Source organism: Papio anubis, chromosome 7 (assembly GCF_008728515.1).
Source record: "Papio anubis isolate 15944 chromosome 7, Panubis1.0, whole genome shotgun sequence".
In the NCBI taxonomy this organism is placed as follows: Eukaryota; Metazoa; Chordata; class Mammalia; order Primates; family Cercopithecidae; genus Papio; species Papio anubis.
In genome coordinates, this window is record NC_044982.1 from 2,603,020 (window position 1) to 2,611,510 (window position 8,491).

Consider the following 8,491-nt stretch of genomic DNA (forward strand, 5'->3'; position numbering starts at 1 on the left):
GCGTGGTGGCGGGCGCCTGTAGTCCCAGCTACTCCGGAGGCTGAGGCAGGAGAATGGCGTGAACCCGGGAGGCGGAGCTTGCAGTGAGCCGAGATCGGGCCACTGCAATCCAGCCTGGGCGACAGAGCGAGACTCCGTCTCAAAAAAAAAAAAAAAAAAAGAAATAAGGTAGCATTCAATGACGTAGTAGTTGAAATTATAAACTGTAGGAGAAAATTGAATCAGGAAATAATCACAAGGCAAAGTACATAATAAGCCAATTGAAAAAAAAAATAAAGCCAATTGATTCTAGTTAGGCTAGTATCAAATGCCTACTGCATAATAGTTATCTCCATCTGAGACAATTACCAAGATCCCTAAATTGTGTGCTAAAAAGATTCTAAAGCAGCAAGCATGGGGTAAAAGTGAGTCCAGTTTGAAATCTGGCACTCTACAGGTGGGTAGGAGAGGAGAGCAGCTGTGGAATGGGGGTGGTGGCTGCACCCTGGGTGTCCTGTCCTCTTGAGACCATCCTGTTTTTCATGTGTCTCTGGCATTTAGCCTCATTAGCTCTGGCCCATGGTAGATGTCCAACAGATGACTGAGATCTCTGAGCCTCAGTTTCTTTTGGTTAAAACCTGTCATGTCTTCCTCCAGCAGCCTCAGGGTTGTTGGGCTGTGTGAGAAGGTTGCAGGAAAGCATTACACAGCATCAGTGGAAGTCTGCGTCAGGTCGTTGTGAGATTCAGAGGGTTTGGTTCTGACACAGGAATCGCATTTTTCCTGTGAACACATTTTGTTCTCTTCTGCCTCCAGAAGATGAATCTGCTGTGGTACAGAAAGGCCCTACCTTTAAAATTATCCATCTGCCCAGCTGCTCAGGCTTGAGAATGCGTTAGAATCACCTGGAAGGCTGTAACACAGCGAGCTGGGCCCCAGTGTTTCTGATTGCACTACTGTAGGAAGGAGCCCAAGGACTTGTATGTCTAACAAGCATCCAGGATGTGCAGATGCCAGGACTCCAGTTGGAAAATTTCTAATGATACAAAGAACACAGGCCTGCCCTACCACAGCCTTCACATTCCACTGCATTGGCACCAGGCTTCAGCCCTGTGTCACGCATCTTAGTACATTTAGTCCACCTTAGAACCTAGCGAGGCGTCAGTACAGGCCCTGACTATCAGAACAGGAAACAGGCTGGGAGGCAGTAACACGCTACAGAAGTCACAATTAGCAAGCAATGGGGCTGGGACTTGAACCCCCAGAACCTGAACTCGCATCCAAAGGGAGGTGAGGACGGGTGGGAGCTGCCCACCCCCACCCCGCTGGAAGCAGAGGTTGGTGTGTCTGACCCAGGAGGGCTTCCCCACAAGGGCTGGGCCATTCCTCTTCTCCCTTTACTACTTAAGGCTTCCTTCAGCAAATTACCAGGGTAGGTTGGGCGCAGTGGCTCATGCCTGCACTTTGGGAGGCTGAGGCGGGCAGATCGCTTGAACCCAGGAGTTTGAGATCAGCCTGGGCAACATGGCAAAACCCCATCTCTACAAAAAATACAAAAATTAGCCAGGCGTAGTGGTGTGCACCTATAATCCCAGCTACTGGGGAGGCTGATGCTTGAGGAGTGTTTGAACTTAGGAGGTCAAGACTGCAGTGAGCCAAGTTCACACCACCACATTCCAGCATGGGCAACAGAGTGAGACCCTGTCTCAAAAAGAAAAGAAAGAATTGTATTTGCTATCCCAGAACTCATTTACACACTGAATCCCTCACGGTTTTGGAAACAACCAGGTCTTGTCCCAGAGGCAGCCTGTAGGTGGAGCCAGAGGATGTCACCTGGGCTTCCCCCTGGGCGAGGAGCACCCGGCCAGGAGGATCTGTTTAAAGAAGCATTTGGAGGGCAGTACCAGTGGGTAAGAGGTATGCACAGAGAGCCACGGGAGTGGACAGGGCCAGTTCAGGAAGGAATCCCAGAGGCTTTTTGTCCCAGAGCCTACGCATTCATGCTGCTCTGACTTAATGCAGTGCTTTTCCAAGTGCACTACAGAGTAACCCCAAAGGCTGGGAGGAGAGAGAGTGGCTCCCAGGCAGCTGTAGGTGTCATTTTAAACAATGTGCTCTAAGTTAGCCTCAAATGAGCCTCTGGGAGAAGGCACGATGTTTCTTGTTGATTGTCACTGTATCCCAGGGGTACACGCACCCCAACCAGAGGCTTTGGAGGGTGTGCTTCCTGCCACCCTCAAGGGAGTTGTGTCTCTATAGAGCTAACAGATCCTGAGTTCCAGGGTGCCAGGCCATAGCCTGCTTCATTTTCATCTGCACAATAATCTGTGAGCCCATACTATCACCCCATTTCACAGCTGAAGAAATGGAGGCCCAGACAGGATAAGTAGTTTGTACTAGAGGATAACTGCCTGGCTAACAAACCAACTGGTTAACTGGTAGGCCAGGATTCAAAATCTGACCCGCTTCAGAATCGAGACTTGGACTGCAGCATGGCTTCAGAGAGCTCCTTCGCCTGTGCTGGGCGTGCGTTACCATTGGGGATGCAGTGGTGGTTAGTACACATTCCCTTCACTCCTTGAATGCAGAGTCTGGAGAACAGACCTGCAAACACACAGTGCCAGTGCTTGGTAGACACAATCCTGGACGTCTGTGCTGTTAGGAACCGTCTGATGGGTGCCAGCATCAGGCCTTGTTTCACACCGGCCTTCAAGCAAGCCCAGCACCTGCTCAACAGCCAGCTCTGAGCGTGGACCCTGCTTCCACCCTTCAGACAAACCAGCCACCATAAGGCATTTCTGGTGCATACAGGGAAATTTGAACATGGACTGGGTGTTAAGTGATGTTGAATTGTTAATCTTATTCGGTGATCATCACCACAATAGTGGTATTGTAGTTATTAAAGAAAATGTCTTTGGTTTTAGAAATGGAGGTGGAGGCCGGGCGTGGTGGATCTCCTGAGGTCAGGGGTTCAAGACCAGCCTGGCCAACATGGTGAAACCTTGTCTCTACTAAAAATACAAAAACTTGCCAGATGTGGTGGCACACACCTGTAATCCCAGCTACTTGGGAGGCTGAGGCATGAGAATCGCTTGAACCCAGGAGGTAGAGGTTGCAGTAAGCTGAGATCGTGCTACTGCACTCCTGCCTGGGCAACAGAGTGAGACTCCGTCTCAAAAAGGAAAAAGAAATGCAGGCACAATTATGTAGGTGTGAAGTGATACCTAGGATGTACTTTAAGATAACACCAGCAAATACTAGCCAGTCAAAACAGATTGGGGGACGAAGTCTTTAGATGGGATGAGATTGGTGATGTGTAGAGGGTGGGAGATGGACGTCTAGAAGTGCATTACAGAATTCGCTCTCCATACATTTTAACTTTTCCCAATAAAAAGTTTTTTAAGATACTTAAGGAAAAAAAAAAGCCATGTGATAGAAGCCTTTGTTAGTATTATACCTATTTGAGAAGCTGGCACTGTGCAACCCCAGGAAATGAAGATAACGACTCTGCAAACTTGCAGGCAGTTCTGTCAGACAGTGGCCATCTCATCGCCACTCTTCACAAGAACTGTATCCCCTGATGTCTTACTATAAAGAAAGACTCAGCTTTTTCACTTGTTTCCCTCTTAAAGAATGATTTAATATAGGCCAGAGTTAATGAACACCTAAGTCTAGAGGGAAAATGTCAGAAAACTCTCGTTTAATTAGGAACAAAAACTTATTTTTTAAACCAGGCACAATGGCTCATGCTTGTAATTCCAGCACTTTGGGAGGCCTAGGCAGGAGGATTGCTTGAGGCCAGGAGTTTGAGACCAGCCTGGGCAACCCTGTCTCTACAAATAAATTATTTTAACATTAGCTGGCCATGACAGCTCACGCCTGTAATCGAAGCTGCACAGGAGGCTGAGGTGGGGGGATCGCTTGAGCCTGGTATCCAAGGCTGCAGGGAGCTAGGGTTGTGCATTCCAGCCTGGGTGGCAGAGTGAGACCTCGCCCCAAAACACAAACAAACAAAAAACCTTACTTTTTAAACTAAATTTACAACTCTGGACTGAACTGTTTACTGTTATAAAAACTTTTTTTTTTTTTTTTTGAGATGGAGTCTCACTCTGTCACCCAGGCTGGAGTGCAGTGGCGTGATCTCAGCTCACTGCAAGCTCCACCTCCTGGGTTCATACCATTCTCCTGCCTCAGCCTCCCAAGTAGCTGGGACTACAGGCACCTGCCACCACACCCAGCTAATTTTTTTTGTATTTTTAGTAGAGACGAGGTTTCACCGTGTTAGCCAGGATGGTCTCGATCTCCAGACCTCATGATCCACCCACCTCATCCTCACAAAGTACTGGGATTACAGGCATGAGCCACCGCGCCCGGTCCAAGATCCATCTTTATGTTTGAAAAAATATATCCCACTTTACAATAAAAAGGCCGAGTATTGCAATTTGAAAAACTTCCAATATACAACATCAAATGAATACTGTTTGGCTGAGAAAAATTTGAATTGACATGTCACTTTAAAGACAAAAGTCAGCCGGGCGGGGTGGCTCATGCCTGTAATCCCAGCAGTTTGGGAGACCAAAGTGGGCAGATCACCTGAGGTCAAGAGTTCAAGACCAGCCTGGCCAACATGGTGAAACCCTGTCTCTACTAAAAATACAAAAGTAGCCGCGCATGGTGGTGCATGCCTGTAATCCCTGCTACTCGGGAGGCTGAGGCAGGAGAATTGCTTGAACTCAGGAGGTGGAAGTTGCAGTGAGCTGAGATTGTGCCACTGCACTCCAGCCTGTGCGACAGAGAGAACCTGTCTCAAAAAAAAAAAAAAAAAACTCAAATAATTAAAAAAACAAATTTGACCATTTGGTATTTGAGTCTTAGAAGCCATCAAAAGGAGAGCCAAAGGTTTAGGCAGCTCAGAGCTGCAGGGAGCAAACCTCGGCCCTGGCAGTATTGTAACCAAGGGACCAGCTCAAGCCAGTTAACCAGCGCTTCAGTTACTTAGCTGACGCAGAGCCAGAATTGCCCAGGCATACACATGGGAAACGCTTTAACCTCCTCATCCTTACCGGCAGCCTGGCCAGCCAGCTACGTTGGCGTCACCTGGGACCAGCTAGGAATGCCATAAAAGCTGGACCCACCCCCAGCTCAGGGAGGCAGAATTAAGCGCTGCCTCCATGTCCTTACGGTCCATTCACAATAAAGCGTTTTTCTTCTGTCGAAAGCTGGTGCCATAGTGTTGGCTTCTATGCATGTCAGACACTGGGCCCATTGTTGAGTAACATTATGTCATCCTGAGCTACACTCACTGCACTAGTAGCTCCTTGGGATTCCACAACCTAATTAGAGCAGGCAGCAGGCAGAGTTTGATGTGGCATCCTTGCTCCAGCATCCAGAGGAGGTGGGTTTCACAAAGCGGGAAAAAGTGTATTTCAGAGAGGGAGTTATTCACTACTAGCCATTTTTATAACCCCAAGCAGTTCGTGCAACCAAGACAGCTCACCAAACCCCACCAACACCAGCCTAACAACTATACTCTGGGGACATCTCTGTGAGGAAGCTGCAGGCTCCCACAGAACTCGCCCTCCCTCCCCAGGAGAAAGCAGCAGCCGGTGCTGGCCTCCCTAGCCCTGCTTCTACACTGCCACTGGCACCAAATGCAAGGCGTGGGGAAGAGGGTCGGGGTCTCAGAGGTTAGCCACACTTCCTGAACTTTGTGGAGTGCATGCTGTGACTCGGGACAGTGGTTGTGGAGAGGAAGTAAACGATGCTGCTCCCACCTCAGTAAAAACTGTAAATTAGGTCATGATGTTGGAGTTGGAATATCACAAGTGTTTGTAGAACTGATGAAAATTAGGACTGGTAAAAGAAGAATACTAAAATTTAAAAAATCATAGTAAGCCTCAAGTAAAAAGCACACAGAGTATCGTTCTGGTTTTATTATGCCATGTAAAAAGTGTTTCTAGGCCGGGTGCAGTGGCTCACGCCTGTAATCCCAGCACTTTGGAAGGCCGAGGTGGGTGGATCACGAGGTCAGGAGATCGAGACCATCCTGGCTAACACAGTGAAACTCTGTCTCTACTAAAAAATACAAAAAAATTAGCCGGGCGTGGTGGCAGATGCCTGAAGTCCCAGCCACTTGGGAGGCTGAGGCAGGAGAATGGCGTGAACCTGGGAGGCGGAGCTTGCAGTGAGCAGAGATAGGCCACTGCACTCCAGCCTGGGCGACAGAGCAAGACTCCGTCTCAAAACAAAAAAAAAAAAAGTGTTTCCATTAGTCGCAGTCTTTGGGGATAGTTTTACTAAGTGTTTGAAATATTGTGGCAATTTTTTAAAACTGTATGAACAAAATGAGTTTAAGTTACAGACTTTTTATTTATTTATTTATTTTGAGATGGAGTTTTGCTCTTGTTGCCCAGGCTGGAGTGCAATGGTGCCATCTCTGCTCACTGCAACCTCTGCCTCCCAGGTTCAAGTGATTCTCCTGCCTCAGCCTCCTGAGTAGCTGGGATTACCGGCATGAGCCACCACACCCGGCTACTTTTGTATTTTTAGTAGAGACGACATTTCATCATGCTGGTCAGGCTGGTCTCACATTTCTGATCTCAAGTGATCCGCCTGCCTCGGCTTCCCAAAGTACTAGGATTACAGGCATGAGCCACTGCACCCCACCAACTTTTTTTTCTTTAGAGACAGAGTCTCCCTAGTGTTGCCCAGGCTGGAGTGCGGTGACGCGATCAGGGCTCACTGCAGCCGCCTTGCTCTCCCAAAGTGCTGGAATTATAGGTATGAGCCAGTACACCCCTCCTTCCACACACATTTCATGAGCTCTTTGTTTCACCATACACCTGCCAGGCTTCACGTCAGGAATTCTGCCACATTAAATAGCATGTATCTCTAGTAGTTTATATTAAAAGGAGACTTCTAGGCTGGGTGTGGTAGCTCACATCTGTAATCTCAGCATTTTGGGAGGCAAAGGTGGGCACATTACTTGAGCCCCGGAGTTAAAGACCAGCCTGGGCAACATAATGAAACTCTGTCTCTACAAAAAATACTAAAATCAGCCAGGCACAGTGGTGCACTCTGTAGTCCTAGCTACTCAGGAGACTGAGGCAGGAGGATTACCTGATCGCAGGAGGTCGAGGCTGCAGTGTGCCGTGATCACGCCACTGCACTCCAGCGTGGATGACAGTGAGACTGTCTCAAGAAAAAAAATATATATATATATATATGTGTGTGTGTGTGTGTATATATTTCTGCAAATGCCTTATTTGTGCACAGCCTGTGCCCTGTATTTGTGCCCCTGTACCTGAGATCATTCAGACAGGTTGGATTCAGGTTCCGGCTAGAGCTACTGCTCATTGCCTGTGTGGCTTCAGGAAAACTCTGTAACTTCTCTGGACCTCGGCTTTCTCATCTCTAAATTAAGACCTCCAGAATCTCTCTCAGCTCTGTAATTCTATAGCTAATGGATTTGTAATTAACCTAAATTGCATCATCCAAAAATAAACTGTGAAGCAATTGTAGGATGACAGATGATAAATTGCAGATGTACGTAAAGGACATGAATTCATCTCTTGTAAGCCTGATATCTAACAAAGGACCAGGCATTTATGGTAGGTACTCATATCTTTTAATGAATTTAATTAAATAAGGATGCCAATTAAAAAATAATTTCTTAGCTCTTGGTAAAATAGAGTAAGGGATATCTTTAGTGACTATATTACCAATTACTCTATTACTAATGACAAGGAAATGAGAGAATGGTTTCTGACTTCCTGGCCAGGCCAGATGGAAGGACCATGCTCAGTGCAGCTATTGTGGTCCAAGAACCTGGTAGCTCTTTCTACTGCCAGAGCAGAAATTTGATTTAGCCTGTCCTCCAGAGCTAATCAGTCTGGAAGCAGTGAGTCTCCCATAACTGAACTCCAAGATACTGATGCTCAACATAGACTCCACTGGGTTAATTAACAGAAATAAGCCTGTTAGGTGGACCAGATATGAGACATAAGAAACTACAAAGAAAAGAGCAAATTTTTCCCAAGCCAAAGATGGGAAAGTTAAGAAATTAGGTATTTCAATGGAATAGAAAACAGAGAGCTGGGCACACTGGTATGTGCCTTAAATCCCAGACTCAGGAGGCTGAGATAGACTGCTTGAGCAGGAGTTCAAGACCACCCTCAGTAACATAGCAAGACCCCATCTTTTCTTTTGTGTGTGTGTGTGTGTATGTTGAGATGGAGTCTCGCTCTGTCACCCAGGCTAGAGTGCAGTGGCACAATCTCGGCTCACTGCAACCTCCACCTCTCGGATTCAAGTGATTCTTCTGCCTCAGCCTCCTGAGTAGCTGGGATTACAGGCGTATGCCACCACGCCCGGCTAATTTTTTGTATTTTTAGTAGAGACAGGGTTTCATCTTGTAGCCAGGATGGTCTCAATCTCCTGACCTCGTGATCCTCCCACCTCGGCCTTTTAAAGTGCTGGGATTACAGGTGTGAGCCACGGCATCTGGCCGCAG